Source organism: Haliaeetus leucocephalus, unplaced genomic scaffold (assembly GCF_000737465.1).
Source record: "Haliaeetus leucocephalus isolate CR32 unplaced genomic scaffold, Haliaeetus_leucocephalus-4.0 Scaffold526, whole genome shotgun sequence".
NCBI lineage: Eukaryota > Metazoa > Chordata > Aves > Accipitriformes > Accipitridae > Haliaeetus > Haliaeetus leucocephalus.
The window spans coordinates 2,841,404-2,860,869 of record NW_010972962.1 but is presented as its reverse complement, the minus strand read 5'-3'; the positions used below and the strand labels follow the sequence as shown (position 1 = coordinate 2,860,869).

The 19,466-nt window shown below is 42.5% G+C and overlaps 1 protein-coding gene across 2 annotated transcripts in view; it reads left to right on the top strand.

Annotated features, from left to right (window-relative positions):
- TRERF1 (transcriptional regulating factor 1) overlaps nucleotides 1–19,466 on the top strand; it is a 101,364-nt gene that overhangs the window by 15,351 nt on the left and 66,547 nt on the right. For both annotated transcript variants that reach the window (XM_010576452.1, XM_010576450.1), the window contains exon 2: nucleotides 13,770–13,825. The gene's annotated coding sequence lies outside the window, so the exon portion shown is untranslated. The remainder of the gene's footprint in view (nucleotides 1–13,769; nucleotides 13,826–19,466) is intronic.

The window sequence follows — 19,466 nt, the reverse complement described above, 5'->3', positions numbered from 1 at the left end:
GTTTTCACCAGTGATGTGATGGTCATCTACTCCGTGTTTTCTATCCACAGAAATAAATGTGTCCCTCTGCTCATAAATGTGATGCTGAAGAGTTTATGGGATAGTATCTGTATTAAATCTCTCAAATATCAGAAGCAGTGTATCTGAAGTGTAAACTTCACCTCCCCCCACCATCTTTTTAACTTGTTTTACTAGCTGAAGAAGATTGATCTTGAAGCTGCTGAGTTTTGAATACAAATGGCATTGTATGGTTTCATGTTGTATCATCTTTTATCCTGGGATGATGAGCATTGTTTCTAATGGAAATGCCCTTTATTTACTTCCAAAAATGCCCAGAAAAAAAAACAATGGTGAACTCTTATTTGGGACAAAAGCAGGCTTTTCCATCTCCAGGAGATAGTGCAGACTGTTGGAGAGCATGGCCCTTGGTAGGAGCTGTGGGAGCAGTCTACATAAATGAACATGACAGAAGGCAAAAGAGGAACTCCAACTTGCCAAACATTTGTGTGTGTGGTATAAATATGCGCCCTGTCACACAGTCATATCCATGCATACAACTCAATAACCCAATCCATCATTCCCATATAATTCATCCATCAATTTTTCCTTTTCTTACTAATCCACAGCCTAGTTCTAGCTTACTTATTGCTGTTGTTGCTTGCATACATTTTCCTCTTTCTTGGCAGTATGAATTTGGATTAAAGTAATGATCCCAGCAAGCTTAAAAAAAGCAAACTATTAACGTGGCTGTTTCACTGTTAATTAACATCTGAAGTTTCAGAGAAAGGGATCTAGCCTGTGTAATTACTGTGTGGTTAAAAATCTGTGGAAATTCATACTAGTGCTTGGAAAGTGGAGATGCTTAAAGGGAGACCCTTAAAGCTTGAAAACAATGTGTATTTTTCTAAGCAAAGACAACTAAAATCTATTCCGTAAGGTGCTTCTCAGTGTAAAAAGCAAAGACTTTAGTTGTGTTATACAGCTCTGAGCAGAAATGATAGCTTCCCTGCTTTGAAAAAATAAGCAAGTGATGTTAATGAGGATAAAGGAGAAGAGCATCATTCAGGAAAATGGAGTTTTCTGGGAAGCCCTTACAGTCTGGAGTCATGAGCCCGCCAGAAACTGGGGTTGCAGGTGGGTTAATTGGGTTTGGTCAAATTGTGATTGCTGCCAGCTGAGGTTGGCTTCCCAGCTCAGCTCTTCTGCCTGGGGCCCCTCCTGGGGCTCCTCCATCATCATCTTCTTCTTCTTCCTCTTCCTGGGCTTGCTCTGGTTGGGAAAGGAGTACGCTGGCTCTGTCACCTCTTGGTGTTGGGCAATGCTGCTGTGCCCAGACCCATGCAAAGCACCACAAGGTAGGGAGGGGAGGCCGGTGGGAGGTGTGGGAAGAGGCAAATGAGACAAGGTAACGCAGGCCAAAGTGTTAGGCTGAGGCCTTTGGAAGGCATTTGTGAGGTCAGGGTGCTGCAGCGGTGTGGAGGCTGCCTAAGATCATTTAGGAAGGGGTGATGCCCTTGCAGAGGGATGAGGGTCTTCTCCTCTCGCCATCTGTAGCTCTTGGAGCTGTTGTGGAAGTTACTCCCTGACTATGTCTCTGTTGGCAGAACAGCCGTCTGCTAAGCTTCTAAGGCCCTGTGATTCAGTCCACTGGTTTCCATTTCTCCCCCTCCTCTTGGTGGTGGGCATGTTCTCAGTCTAGCAGGAGGCCTTTCTGCACAGTTTTCCCTCATTTTCCCAGGGAGTCTTTTTGTTCTTTTGTCATCCGGTGTGAATGATGTGGAAATGTGGGGAAAGGTGGTCTTTGATTACACATTTCCACTAGGGTAGGGCTGCTGGGCCCTGTGTACGGCATCCTGTGGTGTGCCGCTGCTCTGAGGGCGTGCTAGGAGTGGGTCCTCTCTGAGTGAGAGCCACTTCTTTGCTCAGCTCCTCATCTTTCAGCAGGCAGGGCTGGATCCTGGGTTGCTATCACTCCTCCTTTTCCTTCCATGCCGGTGTTGGTAGCATTTCTGCTCTCGCTGGCGGGACACGTGGTGGAGGATGTGGGGCCTGTTGGCCACAGAGAGACTCGGCAGCCTCCAGGGCCCAAAACCCACCATCTGCAAAGGTATAGTCATGTTGGAAAGCTGGGTGGGTCTGGCAGGGTGCTAGGACAAGCAAAATGGTCTCTGGAGGAAAACTCGACGCTTTTCTCCTTGCCTGCAACGTTGACCTGCAGGTAGTGAGAAAAAAAAAAAAAAAAAATCTTGGTTGGGCATTGACTGGTTTTGGTGGTGTCCTTGAGGAGAGCAGACTTGCAAGGTGTGCTGAGCTGCCACGGTGAACAGGGGGCTTGTACTTGTGCAACAGGCGAAATCTGTTGGATTAGAGCTGAACAGCTCTGGTTTAGCTCTGGATCATACCCAAAATGAAGCTGCTCAGGTTTGTGCAAGGGGTAGCTGCCGATTGGTTTAGCCTCTAAAATTTCTTTGGGAAGAGCGCTGCCTTTTGCTGGCTGCCTGCAGGGTGACTCCGGTCAGACACTTAAATTTCACTGCATACTCTTTTTGCTGGGGGTGGGGCATGGGCCAGCTCCTAGAGAAGTAGCCTTTTCCACTTAGTGAATTTTTCCTATTATGGTGATTTGGGGCATGGTGATGTCCCCCTTTCTTTTTGGGGTGGGGGGAGCCTTTTTTGTGGGTCTGCCTTAGGGGAGAGTTAGTGTGGTTTAGGCTGTTTTGTGGTTTTTTGTGGGTTTTGGGTTTTTTTTTTTATTATTATTATTTTTATTTTTTAATGGATGTGGATGTTCTGATGACCTTCCTGAGCTAAACAGGTACCATGTAGCTGCTGGTGACTGGAAACAACTGTCCTTGTGGAGGTCCCATTCCTTGCAGGTTTGTGGTCTTATTTTTGTAAAAACTGCTCTCTGAGACACTTCAAAAAATCACCATTTAACCAAACTGGTGAACCCATGTGGCTTTGAGGATTTTCCCCACCAAATCTGTTGGTCTTGCCCCTTCTCTGTGTTGTGCATGAACGCCAGCATTGGCCCTCTCCTGTACCTGGGGTTGAGTGCACAGTAAGTGAGGAAGGACTCTTGCCTATTCTATTTTTTTTGGGTGGAAGGGAGGAAGTGGTAGATACTGATCTCTCTCTCTCTCGCATGTCCTTCCACGCACATCTTGCTGGTGGCCACCCAAACTGTCCCCTAGAGATGCTGCTCTACTGTGACTAATTTCCTGGCTTTTATTTTGAAAATGCAGTCATCAAAGTTGCGCAGATCAGCTGGGGCAAGTTTCAGCCTCTTCTGTATATGAAAACCTAGAAAGCATATTTCTGGGAAGAGGTGTTGGAGATGGGTTGGGTTTTTTTGTGTTCGGGTTTTTTGGGGGGGGGGATGGGGTGGGATTGTGATTTGAAGAAAGGGAGGGCAGTGGTGAATGTTGAGGATTTTAATAATTTAATTGGTGTACCTTGATTTCAAAATCACAACTAAGTGCATTGGAAGTAGTAGATGCAAACTCTGCCAGGTATGAAGACTAACCAAGGCTGTAATCATTAAAAATTTGTACTGTTAATTGTAATGCTGTGAAAGCTCTGATTCTGATTGGCAAGTTGATCCACCTGTGTAATAAACATTACCATGTCTTTCCTCTGCTGTTTATACAAATATTTTTGTTGGTAGTGTTTTGTGGACAGCCCTACTTATTGTGACTATGCGTGTTGGACATAACTCTGTTGGTTAAACTTCCTTGAAGAAATATTTTAACTAATAAATGTACAAGCATGTGAATTTAGCCAGTTCTTTATGCATTGTTTTCCCAGCTATAAAAATGTTCCTGTTAAGGGAAATACTAATTTTTCTCAGCAAGTAAATACTACTGCAGGGAGAAGGTCTTGTGTTTTCTTGTGGTGTTTAGTTTTTCTTTGGGATGTGTGTGTGTTTTAAAGAAGAATGCTAACTGAATAAAAATCCTTCCTTGAAGTATTAGTGATCAGGTCAGATAGTTACATTACTTATATTGTGTGCCAGTTGTTTAAAAACAAACAAGTGCTAATGTGCATTTCATGTATCTATAAAACTGCAGATGTTGTAAAATACAAAGTACGGGGTAGAACAACAAAAGTAAACTTTAAGTGGCAGATGCACTGAATTAACTGACATGCCTGGGGAAGTGAATTTAGAAAGACAGGAACTAAGACAGGTCCCTCCTTTATCTGAGCAATTCACAAGTCAGAAATCAGGTAGAAGTAATTTTAAAGCTACTACAGTTTCAATATCTGAAAACTACTTTTACCAGATTTAGCGTTTATTGGTGGAGCTATAAATAAATGCAGAATAATTTTACTGAGCTCCATGGAGTTTCTGCAAATCGGTATCAGCCCAATGGCTCTCGGAGTCTGGCCTCGCTTCCTCTTAGGCTGGAAAAGCCAACCCAGTTCTTAAAAACTGTGGGGAAACTGGCTGGGCATTAATCTTAGACAACTGGGTTCTTGTTTTTTGTTGGTGTTTTTTGTTGGTGTTTTGTTTTTTTTATTAAAAAAAAATTTTCAGACAGTTTGTTTCCTAGGAATGCTGGGAGAAATGGTTAACTAAGGAGTTTCCTGTTACCAGTCTTAATCTGAGCATTTGACTCCAAAACCCCAAAATACAGACACCCCCTGCAGCCTCTCAGAAGCCCACCCAAGCCCTGTGGACACCCTCCCCTTTCCTGCAGCCACCCCAGCCTGAGCACCCCTGAGGGGAGTCTGGAGCACAGAAAATATAGCGGTTTGGTAAATGAAGTAAAGGGGAAAGTAGAGTTCCCGCTGTTTTAGTGTGGGAACCAAGAGATCATCAGGGTTGGCTACATGCTGTCTAAAAACAGAGTTAGGAAGTTCCTTGGGTGGTATGAACCCAGCTTTTTTTCAGGGAGTTGCTTTTAGATTGCCTGGCTCTTTAGGAATTGGTTGATATAATTTAATCTTGGGGAAAAGTGAGTCAGTCAGTTACTTAAAATAACATTTTTGCTAAAGCCTTGCCCCAGTGTAAAGTACTTGAAGTTTAAAAAAAAAAAAAACCCAAACCAAACCCCGAAACAAAAAAAGCCCACTACATTTTTCTCTTCCTTTGTCTTCAAAATTGTCTCAAAGATCTGACAGCAAGCTGTGAAATGGTTGTGACACTCGCTATCTTGACTTAAGCCTGTATCAAGACTCTACTCCAGGGAGTGCAATCATGTGATAAGCAGACTAGTCAAACAGGTCTTCATGGCTGCAATACTCGATTTAGGTGCTTTCAGGGGCCTTCTCCTAGCAGGGTTTTGTAGGATAGGGACCATGAATTAGCTTCTCTATATACTGCTGGTGTGACCCTTGGCTGAACAGGGTAAAGAAAAAAATAGCATGCATGCTCACAGAGACATAGCAAATAAGAGGGCAGTTCACCTTTTATTTCAACTCCTGGCAGTGCAGGTTTTGTTGAACTGCTGTTAAAAGAGAATTGCTGACTAAAATGGACTTATCCCGACTTCCTCGGATGATTCCAGCACTGAAGTGCTGCAGTGCCAGTCCTGTGTTTCTTGGGTTAAGAAAAGTAAACCGGGACAGCAGGAAGTGAGGATGTAAACTGTGCTTACTTCTCAGAAGCAGCAGGAAAATAATGACATCACTGTTTTTTTTTCAAGCTTTGAGCAATCTTGAATTTATGTAGCCATTTTCATCATATCTGTTTCATGAAGAAAAATGTATATATTCCGTAGTGCTTGATGTGGTTGTATTCTTAACTTTTTACGGTGGTAGCTTATACAGACACGGTAACTGCTTTGAAATGGTGTTTGTTTTATTACAGACCTGATTATTTGGGAGGGAATGAGAACTAAAGATTTTAATAACAACAACTACTGGCAGTATCTCCCTCCTCCCCCACCCATTTAAATATCTTCCCCTTTCTTTTATTTTTTTTAATGTGAAGTCTGTGCAAGTTATCCACTGAAATAGTAGTACGTGAGACAGTTGTAATTCAGCATTTTCTGTAGTAATCCATTTCAGCAAAGAAAGGGCTGTGAAACTTTTAATAAAAAGTTAAAAAAAAAAAAATTCCGAAAGTTCTGGCTCTGGAATCCCACTTTTTTCTTCTGAAATTTTTACTTGTTGGTGTAATTCTTTTCAAGAAGTTCTGCTGCTTTCAGAAAAAAAATGATGCTCAATGAATATCATGGGGTAGGTAATACAGAAGCCTTTGTAGGATGTTCACTGACCTACCTAAGAAACCCAAGAGAGATAATTACAACCTTTCTTAGTCTACATGTAAATGCACTGCGCAAACGTTTTTCCATGCAAAGAATGTGAACCAGTTACATTTTGGAATCTATACCTATATGGAAAATGGACTGTAAAAGAGATGCCTATTTCAGGCGACTTTTGACGAGTTCCAGATTAAAAAAAAATGAATTACAGCATATTAAATTATTAGGCATCTTTACTAGGGTATAAGAAAGATTTATGCTGTAATGAAATATTGCTGCAACCCAATTTAGAACTTGACAAATCCGGTTTTGTAGGGCTGAATTATAAGGGATACCTCATTATTTGAGGGGAAAACTTTTTTTAATTGTTATTTTTGGCACACTGGTCTCCTCTTTGGTTGGGCTGTGCTCTGTAGGAGCTGCTTTGGGCAAGATGTCTCAGCTGAGCCTTTTTCAAGGGAGCTGTGCAGGATGAAGTCATAATTAAGTATCACATCCTGGCAAGCCTTTCTTACCACATGTGGTCACTGATTTTAAGTTAAATGCTTGCAGTCCTCATTGCTCCTCTGGGTCAGAAATGTAGGTCTTCTTAAAAGCACAGACTTCTACTCTATTGTGAGATATTCCTTACTGATACTATGTATCAGATAATTTCTACTGATACTGTATATCAGATATTGTGTATACAGTATCAGTAGCTATACAAAATTTAGCCACACCAAAATTACTTGTATGCTGCTTGTGTTTTTTTTTGAAAACAAAGCCTCTATTCCTTCCTTCTGCATACAGACCTCTCAACTGTCTCTCGCTTTTAAACTCAAAGCGTGCCCTTGTGCAATGTATTCAGAGTATGACCTCGCATTATGGCTTGCAGCAGACAATAGGGAACATCACAAAAACACCATCATTTTCTCAATTTAGGAAGTCTAACCAAAATTTTGGGTAGCAAATACCTCTTTGACCATTTTTTGAGGTTGTTTGTGGTATTCTTATGTTACTGTTCACAGCTTCTCAGTTGAGAAACAAAACTGGAAACAAACAAAGTTTGTGCATTTGACTAAACTTAGAGCAAATGTTAGCTGGAAATAGTATTTCTTTATAGGATAATGAATTTCTTGTGTGCAAGGTTTCTGTTTCCCCTGCTGTCCTAGCATGCAAAGTGATTGATCTTAAGCAAATTACATACACTTGTAACTACAACCATATATGCGCACATATGGGAGCATGTGACAAAGCAAAACAAAAATGCAGGGTTTGAGCTCAGCTGGTACATGTTTTGGGAACCTTTTCTCCTTGTTCCTGGGAGAGAGAAGTTTCAACTTCTTCCAATGCTGTTTGTGTGTTAACCTGGTCCTGTGGCTCCACAAGTGCTCTTTCTGATGCGTTGTGCCTACCGCGTTGGAGGAGTAAGGCATTGCTGGATGGCTTATGTGGTCAGGTATAAGTAACAGATGGAGTGTTTACATTTAGGAGAATCTTATATTGAATACTTAAAATGACTTGCTGGTAAGCACAGCTTTAGAAGTTTAAGAAGAGTCACAGTTTGGTGTGTTGAATGTGCACTATGTTATGTGCTTAGCTTCAACTATAAACCATTTGCTGAGTTTTAGTGACTCTGATGTTTAGTCTTTGCCCCCCCTGTTTAGACATCAGTAGCCAAGTGTTTTGCCTCTGTATGTAGCCTCAAGTTGCACTTTTTTTCTGATGTAGTCACCAGATCACATTATTTATAAAATGAGGACATCCTTTTGGACTTCATGTGTAAACAGTCTTAAATATGTGCTCAGGCAGAGAGATTCTTGTCTGTTTATCTACAGTTGAAGCCCAAATATTAATAAATACTAACATTAAATAGTGGGTTTTTTCCCCTTTATCAATATTCATTTAAGTTTTCCCTTTAAGGCTCAGATTGCTTCTCTAGATTACCCAGAGAAAAACCTTCACCTTGCCCTTGATCAAGTTAGTAGTTGCAGTATGTCTCTGCTACTGTGATTTATCATGAGTTAGGGCAAGCAAGTGAACTCTTTTGGAGTTGTTCCTACTGGGCAGGTATTAGCGTAATCGAAACCATGCCTGCAATTGCTGGTGCATGCGTTTGAGAGTAGGATCTGCCATCTTCAGGCAATATGATGACTCCAGGTCTGTTAATTTTGGAATTAATGGTGAGAGCTGGAAGCCTGCCCATCGGCTCGCCAGGGTGCCATTTAAAATTTCTTTGGAGCCAAGTTGGTGTTGGACTTTGCTGCTTATTTGTAAGACATCTCAACAGGCAACAAAGTACTCTTCTTATAGTAGGGATTTGGGGGTGGTGGAAAGGGACTCTCAAGATCAGAGGTGATTAGTGTTGCCTCGGGTGCCTGCAGCAGGAAAACGCTTTTTGCTCTCTTTCCTGCATCTTTTTGAAGATTATGTGCTGGAAACCTGGGAGGTGGCAATCAGAGTGGCTGCCTTCAGCTGGAAGGGGAGATGGGAAAGCAAGAAGCAGGATGCTGTAAAACAGGGGCTGAGAAAGGTGCATCTTACATAGGTTTTAAAGGTACCAACTGCTGCCAGGGCAACTTCATTTGTGTGTTTGTTTTAGCTTTCTGGCTTTTTTTTTAACAAAACTTCAAACATCCTTTTAGCCAATGACAGCAAGGTTTGCAAATCAAAACCAAATCTGAGCATAGCACTACACTTGAGTGAGCTGTGCTAATCTAAGACGAGCTTCTGTTTCCTGCTTAGAGCTTCTCCCCCATGCTCTCGTTTGGCGCATGTACAGTACTGTGTGCTGACAGACACCTTTGAGACACAAATCAGTTAAAGAAGTGTGTGTGGTGGCAACTGCTCCAAGCTTGGTATTTCATGTGCTTATTGGGTACCTACTCATTGTTAGGAAGTAGCGTTTGGAGTCACGTGGGCTAGAGAGGAGTCCTACATTTGTGAATTAACATCCATAACAGAGTGGTCTTGGGTCCTTTTTGTGTGTTCCTATGATCAGACAAAAAAATGTAATCTGTTAATAAAAGTAATCCCCATAAGAAGTCATACAGTGCAAGCAGTGTGTGAGCAGAATTTTTTACGTAGCTAATATGTTGAACTGATAGAATCCTGCATAGTCCAACTCTGCAGTTTGCATAAAAGCAGCCCCTTAGAAGATGAGACCACAGGCTCTTTATCAGCAACTCAATGACTGACTTTCGCTTTCCTTACAGTAAGAGAATTGATAGAGAAGAGAATTTGCCATCAGTTCTCTCTCTCTACATTTTTCCAGTTTGGCCTCCACAAATTGTACAGCCTCACTTTCCTCTGCGTGGGAGAGTACAGACTGCTGCTGGAGGCAATGAGGAGAGATTAACATTCATCTGTTCTCTCCTCACTCTCTTTTCCATCCTGTGGGCATGGGAGACTTATGAATGTGCCACTCCTTGGGGGAGTGTTTCTACTCATTGCCCTGATGAGAAGACCACAGAGACACCGGTAAGATTGTGTGAGTTTCACGTTGCTGATTAAATGGGCACATGAAAAAGCTGAGTGCAGCGGCTCTGTAGAAGAGGTCAGAGAGGAAGATGGAAGGGCTGGCATAAGCCTTGGGTCGCTCACTTGCCAAGAGATCTCCTTTTCCAGAGTCCATGCACATTGAGGGCTTAACGCAAAGTCTGCCTCCTCACTTGGGTCTTTCATGAAAAGTGGTATGAGTTTATTTTGCAAGAGCTCTGTTTTGAGCAGAGATACTTACTACTTTGATTCTTACTCTGTGTTTTAATGTTGCGTTGATAGCCAGGAAATCTGATGGGGAATATGGGGAAACAAATGTGGTGTTTTTTTAAAAAAAAAAAAGTAGTCTTTGCTGGTGTGGAAGCTAAAGCTGATATTGTACATTTGTGTACAATCATAGCAGTGGTTGATAACACTCAAATGCAGGATCAGGAGATTTAGTTTCACTTTGTGGCATTGGCAGGGACAGGAAAGGTCTTGCAAACACTTGTTTCTGAATCGCCCTGCCACAAGGGGAGCTGACGTTGCTCTTTGGTATCCATTTACCCTTCACAGGAGACGGGTACTGAGGTGGGTGCACACCATGAAGGGGTGATGTGTTTGCTTGTGTCTGCTTCCTTCTGTGTGAGCACCAGCCTCAGGCTGACTGTGCAGAAACAGCAATTGTCTCGTTGTTGTCTTCGGCTGCTCTTGCAATTACCAGCCAGGCGTTCTTTCTCCCCACTACCCCCCATCCTAATAGGGAGTGGTTGATAGTTAGCCTTTACTAATTTAGGACTGTGGGAGGTTTGTTATCAATGAACTGCAATCAGAAAGTATCGCTCTTCCTTCAGTTAGTAGCCTCTGCAGGAATGAGGGCAGTGGGCCTCTTCCAATGCTCTCCAGAGCTAGCCACTGCCCAGTGGGATGTGATGGGCCAAGTGCCACCACCACGGTGGCCTGGAGGTGATGGAGCTGCTGGTGTGGATGGTGGTTGTGAGAATCGCAGAATCTGGGAAGTCTTACGAGCACGCAAACAACATCTTGCGTGAGGCAGTGGAAGACTACAAATGCAGTATTTTTTGAAAGATACGGTGAGGATTTCACCCAGGGTAGCGTGCGTATTGCTGACAGTGGCAGGCAATTTCTGTGGAGCTGCTTGTTGAACTTCTGGAAAGGTGTTGGTAACGGGCATCAAGTGTGGTGAGGTTGGTACAAGAGGAACAAAACCTCCCATTCAGATAAAAGCAGGGAAAGGGAAACGCTGCCACGTGTGGGACTGGTTCAGGCTAAACTGGTCTGTGCAGTAGTTTCTGCAGCTCTTCAGAAACATACTATGGGGTTGAGCTTCCCAGTTCAAACAGGTCTGTGTTCACATTTCAGTCAGGCTTTGGGAAAGCAGGAACAGCACCATTTGTGTCCCACTTCATTTGAAAAAGAAAATTAAAAAAAAAATCTTGAATGCCACTCATCTGCTGATATCGCATCCAAACTATCCCTGTATCTGGATGCAGAGAAGGGAGATGGTTTCTGTGGGGAGATGCACTGTTCAGAGGGGAAGCACTGCCTGCACCTGGGGGTGCTGCTGCTGGATCCAGAAACCACCAGAGGAGCATGTGCAGGGTGGCTTGGCATCTCTGTCCAGCCACTTTCTGTAGTACCAAAACAGTCCTGCCCAGAGAGAGTGAATCCAAGTCCCATGCTGCTGACACAGACCAGAACGCTTGGTTTATGGATCACTGAGAGGAGGTTTGAGCATTTCTGTGAAGTGGATGTGGAGTGATGGGGTGGTTAGGAGCCACTGTATTGATGGCTGAGGCAAAAAGATAGTAATCTCTTTCTCCCTGTAGCCTGGTCGTTGTTTTGGTAATGTTGTTTTGGAAACAGATTAGGTTGTGGTTTTCTACAAGTTGGCTATTAAAATAGGCCCACTAATACAAGTCCTCAGCTGGACGCAGGAAATGAGCAGGCTCATTTTTCTTTAATTCTTTTCATCCCAGATCTCCCCCAGCAAATGCCCAGTGAATTTTGACTTTTTTATGATGGTGCTTTTTCTGAAGTCAGCGTGTCATTTTTCTATGTTGTATTTCTCTCTTCCTCTCTATTATAGAAGTTGAGTGCTGCTTCTGTCCTGATAGCATTATGTGAATGTGAACACAAGTAAGGCAGTAGAGAGTTAAAAAAAAAAACCACAACAAAACCCCATTAATTAAAATATTTACATTGGAAGCTGCAAAACATTTACTCTGAGTAAAACAAACTTCCCCATTGTTCTTGTATGATTGCTGCAGTTTCTGTGAAAATAGCCAGGAAGAGGTTGTGCTCTGAGGAATTTTACTGGGTTGGCAGGGGAATAGTAGGGTAGGGATACTCAGGTGGGCTCTTGGTCAGTGGCTTTCTCTTGTTCAAATATTTGTCACATGGATAAAAGATCTATTCTTCATAGAAAAAAACCCCAAAAGAATCCAAAAAGCCTCCATAGTGGTGGAAGTATGTTGTCATATTATTCTAGTAATGCCAAAAAATAAATGATCATCATCAGAAGATAAGAAAATGATATTCACTGGATGAAAGGTTTATTTTTAGCACTTAAAGTGTACACTAATGTACACTTAAAGAAAGCAGAAAAAGAGAAGCATCTCAGAGCAGGCAGTTTGGACCCTGGCTCCCAGGCAGCCCTCCTGGCTAGGGAACACATGTGCTGCTGTCCCTGTTCTGCTGGCAGGGAAATGGCAGTGCAGTGCGGTGAAGGATGTTATCCTTCCATGGTGCTGAGCACCTGTGGTTCCCACTGGGGTCTGTTGGCATCACAGCTGCCCGGTGTCCAAGGAAAATGAAGTGAGGGTGCAAATCAGGGATGTCAGACCACTAAACCACAATGTTTTCTTTGCATCTAGTTTTGTACTTTAGGCACAGGGATACTCTTAGTAGCATCACTACAGGAAGAGTAAGCAAACACGAAAACTCTTTGCTTCAAACACTTCTATTCCTGCCATATCTTCCCCCGGATAACTGGATTGGAAAATTAAGGATTGTTTGGTGTTTTTTTAAAAATAGTGTTCTCTCATACAGTGTGCCATTTCACTCTTACACTTTCTTGCTTTTTCCAGCCTGGCACTGGACTAACAGGCTTCTAGGGCTTGTGGGCAGGACGCTGAAAAGTCTAAAAGGGTGTGTGGAGGGGTTGGTTTGTTTGGTTTTTTAGATCCTTGATCCACATTTCTCACTCTAGGCAGGCTGTTATGCCTTTCAAAGTTGCCAGATGGGAGGTCTCTCTTCTGCCCTAGTGACTTACAGACTGGCTGGATTGCAGGTCATGTATCCTTTTCTTAATCGTGCCATGGAAAAGTGTTTGTTCAAGCCTGAGTCTATCATGACTGTAAATTTTATTGACAATTCCAAGGTTGCAGTTTTGCTGTTTAGGCACGTGGTACTCTTTCCTCTGATCTAAGGTATGCCAGACTGCGTCATGTTTACCTATATTATAAAAACATTTTTTTGCAATGAAAGGTTGGTTTGTAAAGGTGTTAGGAAATTAAACGTACTTGTACAGGGTAGGCATCATTTAAACTTGTGCATGAGAGCTTTGTTCCATCCGTTTCTTGCATCCTTTACTGTATTTAACAAAAGCTGCATGCTGACAGTTTCTTGGCCTGGAGATAAAAGGTGCTGCATACCCAGGTTTGATACACTGATGGAAAATTGTCTCCACGATGTATAACACCGCTGTGATTATTCCTAGCCATTACCACTGGTCTCATTTTACAACCATTCACATTATGTAATTTGATGCTCATTTAATTTAACGAGAGGATGCTGCAGACTTATTTATGACTCGGCAGGGCAACCTGTATGCTTTGGCCACCTCTGTTATCCTTGCTGAAGGAGGAAGAGCATGTTTCTTACCGAACATGTTACAACATCTTTAATACCTTTGTATCCAGGTTTCCCAGATTGCCACAGATGGGAGGGCAACTTGCCTGGGGTATAGATTATACTGGAATGGCAGCAGAAGTTTAACTTTTTTTTTTTTCTTGAACTGCTTATTAGCCTTTTGTTGTGAGATTATCAGGAGGTATTAATGGACTTTTCCTTTTGTTACAGATGGAATTTTATGACTTGCTGGATTCTGAATAGGACGAGGAGATGCGTCTGATAAGGTAAGAGAGAGGGTAAGATAAACATGTTCCTACGCAAAACAGTCTCACCGGTTTGTTGTTTGGGTTGAAGACAGCTGTTTCTTTCCCTGACAGAACGCTGAAAATTGAGATACTTATTTTTAAGTTACATCTGCCTCTGACCTTCCACGCAGAGACCATCTCTGTTCTGTACAGCTTCTGTCCCAGTCCTTTCTCCTGTTGAACTGATGTACAAAGTCCAGAAGACAAAAATGTATGCCTTTCCAGGCGTGGGGGTTAGCAAGATAGGTCATACTTATCCTACTAATTTAGAGCTTTTTATAAAGTAACAGATGAGCTAGAATTTTTGGTCAGTTTTGAGATATTGTGCCCCCCCCCCATTTGAAAGGTAAAAAGATCTCTGAGCTGTTTTAACTTCTACGCTTTAAAACTTGTTTTTCCTGTTGCAATATTTTTGAATTCTGACTATTTTTATTAGGCTGGAGTGTATATGAATAGAAAACCTCTAGTTTTGAGTTTGAAATATTTGCTGTCACTAATGTGCTGAAGGAAGCTGTAGGTTTGCTGGTGTTTTTTTTAATAGTGTTCTTAAAAGTCAGTGTTTAGATACTTTTTTCTTTTCGGTTTCTGGTTCAGAGGCTTCCACTGGCAGAGAGGAGTAGATGTCTTTACAACTCATAGGTGTTAGAATAACCATATTCAAATAACGAACAGCCAAACACAGTAGTAGTATTACACGGGGATTGTCACTGTCTTTCAACCTACAATCTACCCTGTGACTATCCAGCTCTATCACTTACGTGTTTCATTTTGTCTCCTCTGTCTTCCTGAGCTCTGTGCTATTTACAGGCCTCAAAAATCCCTGTTGTTCTTTTTGGATGTTGGTTGGAAAATGCAGTGGAAACAGATAGATGCATGATGTCATTGTATGAGGACCAGGACTAAATTACTTCTTCCTTGGATTCAGAGATTTAGCCCTTGTAGACACTCTTGAGGGTTTGGTGGTGGTTTTTTTGTTTTGTTTTTGTTTTTTTTCCCCGTTTAAGTTTTGTTTGCCAAGTAGAGTTAACCTTTGGAGGATGGCTGCCCAAGCAAGAACTGAAAACTTTGAACGGCTCTTGGCACTGTGTGGAGTATGCAAGAATCGGACTTACTTGCTGCTTAGGTTTTTTTGCAAGTGTTAGGCACTTTGTCCATTCAAACTACCCTCTTTCATGCCATTGTTGAATTGTGTTATTGATATTTTATTTAATGGCTTACTCTCTACCTGAAGGTGGTCTTGTATGTGTACAGTTGGTAAAATACAGCTCTTCAGGTGAGAGGTCTTGCAGTCTGCAGTGCTATTACACAAAGCACCTTGCATGCATGCCTTGTTTGTTATGTAAACGAGCTTCTTCACTTGCACGTGTTTGAACTGGTCTACCTATGCTCCAAGAATGGGCAATTAAAATTGCTTTCAGGACTTCTTAGAGCATGTTCAGCCAGACCTGCGCCAGCACCCCTCTGCACGCAGGCGGTTCAGCTGCCATTGCATGCCTGCCTCTGGCATTGCTGCGGCTGGAGGCTGTGCGGTGCCCACTGTGGCGTCACCAATGGTATGTGTACGCTCTCATCGCGAAGCGGCATGGCCAGGATGGGATAGGTAGAAATGCTTGTGTTCAGGCTGGTTTGTTCTAGCAGATTCAGTTGATGAAGTGTATTTGTCCAGTGTCAGTGGAATGCTGGGGACTTGTTTGGCGTGCACATGGGACAGCACTTTAGTCATGCTCACTCAGCTGCTAGTGTTTTCCTGAGATGTTACTCCTCATGCATTAGGCATATATAGTATCCATATATTGTTTAATATTAAGTACTGTTCTGCAAAGTGGATATTGGTAAATCTGTGTGCTATAACGTGGGCAGCTCTTGTGGCACAGCAGCTGGCTGCTGTTGTACCGTCTCTTCCAGGGCAAGCTCGTTCTCCCCTTTACTCATAAAACAACCACCAGGGAGGCTCTGGTTCTAGCAAGGTCTGCAGCTTGAGGCCATGACACCTTCTCTCACCACAGCTTTATTACCAGCCCCCAGCATGTACAAATTGTGAGCCAGATCCCTAGCAATTGCATGACTGGCTTTAAAATGAGATTCTGGGGAGGAAGAAGTAGCACTTGCCACTGGCTCTTGTCTTTCACCTCTAGAAGAAAATATTCTGGCCTCGTTTTGTGTGATACTTTCTCAGGTTTGAAATTAATCCTGAGCTATGAATGTGTGTATCTTGTTCCCCTTTTCTCTGAGAGGGCTTCGTTTATCCCTTCCCCAGCAGCCTGAGCTGGAGAAATGCCACTGTCCCACTCCAGGTTCTCCTGTATTGCAAGAAGTGGCTGTCCTGGTCATGTTCCTTCTCAAGGCCACAGCTGTCAGGTGACCCTCATTCTTCCAACTATCCTTTACTACTGTGGCATCAGTGTTATTTTATTTATTTTATTTTTTTAACCTTCTGTTCTGTTTCTGCATTCCCTCTCCCCATTTACATTTGGGTTTCCCTCCCTTCCAGACAGGCATCTGGATCCTGCCCCAAACATGCCCTCCGGTCCTGTCTGTGCCTCCTGTCCTTGTTTTCCCTTGGTTGCTTACAGTTTTCATGGATATTTCCTGACCCTGTTCGTTCCCTGCTGTTATCTTCTTCTGGGGGAGTACTTCTGAAGCACTCACATGTTTCTTGCTGCCGTTGCAATTAAAGAGGTTGCTATCTTTTAGTCCCATTTAAAGCAATGAGAGATGGTCCAGTCTGTGCAGGGACTAATCTTGTGGGGTCAAATAAAAAAAATTAATAGCTTTTTTTAATATGCCTGAAGCCTAATGATGAAATTATAAGACTTCAAGCTTGCAGTGATGTTGCCAGACCTCTCCCCCAATATTTTCTTTTTCTTTCCCCATATTTCCCTGTGCCTTTATCTTACTTCCTTCCAAGGAGCCTGGGCCCCTTGTGAACTCCAAGTCAGGTTTCATATGATGTCTGCCCAATAGCTCAATCATAAATATAAAATCGTTCTATAAGGCCTAATCTATTTTCAGAGGTATGTTTATGAGATAAAAATTACTTTGATTGCTGAAATGGCATTGTGTCATTTTTGGAAGGAAATGACAAGGAAGTAACTGCTATCAGGCCTATTTTCACCCACCGTTAGCTTAGACCTGACAAATTACAGCTCCAAGGTTGCTTGCCTTAACAGTTGCAAGTTAGGTTGCTAATTAATATTGATTATATGAAAAGGAGTAGGTTGATGTATATTATTAATAGCTGTTAACGCACTTTATAAGAGCAATCTGTTTTGCAAACGTATTCTGGTTGTTCTTTTTTAATGAGTCTTGGCAGTGAAAACCCTGGTTTAACACATGCAGAACTACAGCAACTCATTGAAGTATTTGTGGTTTTTTGCGTTTTCGGTGTGTTTTTGTTGTTATTTTTTACAGGGAGTAGCGCTTGATTTGGATGAGATCAAATAGAGGCAAAGTCCAGGAATTATTTCTGTCTAAACTGGTACCTTGTGGTTTCTTCCTGTGTTAGTGCACATCAGTGCAAAACTCTTGCATCACTGCTAGTTTTAATAACTTCCTTTGACATTGCCTATGAATATTTTTGTCTCCACAGAAGCCATCTTAGGCAAACTTTCAAAATAAGAAAGCTAATTTCAATTAAACAGTAACAGGTAATTTGAGTTCCTTTTCTTGTGTTATTTAGCTGGTTTGTCACAATATGTGGAAAGTACCTGGAAAGCACAGGGAGAAAAATGGGAAATATCTCATGCATAAGGAAAAGCCTCTAGATAACAAAGTTGGGAGTGGGTGGGTGGAGAAAATATCTACGTAAATGTAGACATCAAGGTAAATGTTTTTTCCTTTTCTTTTTCTTCCAGAAAATTTGAATATTTGCACGATCTGATGTTGCAAGTTGTAAATGCTTAACACTTCTAAAAGAATAAATTACTTCAGTGCCTGAATGTGTAGATAACTGTCAGCTTCAAAGGATCAAGTGAGTTGGAAGGAATGTCTGGAGAACTCGGTATAGGCAGGTACCAGGCAGAATATAGAAAGCAGGGGAATACATTCAGCTATATAACAGAGGCCTAGATGTAAGTTTATATATAAATTAAGACTAATCATGTTACGAAAAGCAAATTTCTGTGGTTCTGCTTTTAATGTAAAAGTGGCAACACACTTCCCCCTCCCCGTCTCTGTCACACTGGGTTTCCCAAGCTGCTTGTTATAAGAATTGTGCTGCTTCTATAAAAATTGAGATGGAAAATTAACCTATTTAATACTTTCAAACTACCCTTACAAAAAAGGCCACCTTTCGCTGTGAAATATCCTTGTTGTGAGCTGGTTCTGTAAGAAGTAAGTAGTTTTTGAGAGAAACTGAAATCAGTACTGTAAAATGCACATTAAAGCTATAGGGCTAAGATGGAAAGAGCCATTTCAGCTTTTGCTTGAGGGTCGAACTGATCTGAAGTTCGCCTTGGAGTATGTAAAGCGCAAACAAAGTTGGGTGTAGTTTAGTGTTGCAGTCTCTGGGATGCATGTTGCCTGTCTTTCACCCCACCCCACTCAGTGAGCCAATGCAAGGTCCTAAACCTGGTGAAACTACTAGCTCTGACTTCTCCTTAGGGTTATTCTTCTGACCCAAGTTCCCTGGGCTCCAACAGGCACGCAGGCACAGGGGGAGCCTTTAGGGCAGACCCTGGGGGTTGCAGCTGGCCCTTTGGGGTAGGCACCTGCCAGAGCAGGTCTGCAGGGTGACATGGGCATCACTGCTGCTGCTCATCACTGAGCCCACCACCCTGGCTGGACGCACCCTTCTTTCTTTCTTTCTTCTCTGATGTTGGTGGCGTGACTGGAGCTTGGAGGCATCATGTGGGGAGCAGGTGACCCTCTACATGGCGAGTGCGCAGGGTACCAGTTCTGTGGCTGCGGGGGGGCCACCAATTTCAGTGCTTGAAAATATCACTGGCAGTCAGGAACTTCTAACTGCAGCTCTGCTAATGACTGGTGTTGTGGTTTTGGGCAACTCCCTTGGTCGTCTTTGAGTCAGCTCCCTTGTCAGTAAAAAGGGGATGATACTCCTTTGTAACTTACTGTTGAAATGATTAATTATTGTGCTTCAGATGTCAAGGTCCTGCCATGTATTGTTACCATTGGTATGGAGAGGCCTCTTGGCTTTTGTTAAGAAACCCTGGCTACAAGAACACAACAGGTTGTGGGGACTGTTTGGGGTTTTTTTCCTGTTAACTTATGAAACAGATCAGATTGACTCTTGGTACCAAAGTGCTAACCACCACTACCGACCATTTGAATCTTGGCCCCCTCTCCTCCCCTTTTCCTTCCTCTCCACAACTCCCTTCTTGACTGTCCACTCTTCATATCAAACCTTTCCTAAATGAATTAAAGGCAGGGTACCAAATACAGTTAAAAGGGAAATTTTAGTTGAGGCTGTAGGTGAAATCCTAGCAGTGAGGCTAAAGGTTTGCTGCTGGTGCAATGAGATAGAGAAATGTCCTGCTTTTTTCTCTGAAACCCATTCTGCATGGAGGCTGCGTAGTTTCCAGGCTCTGGCTTGGTTGCCAACCTAAAACATGCCAGTAACTTGCTGGGTTTTTTGTTTGGTTTTTGGTTTTTTTTTTTTTTT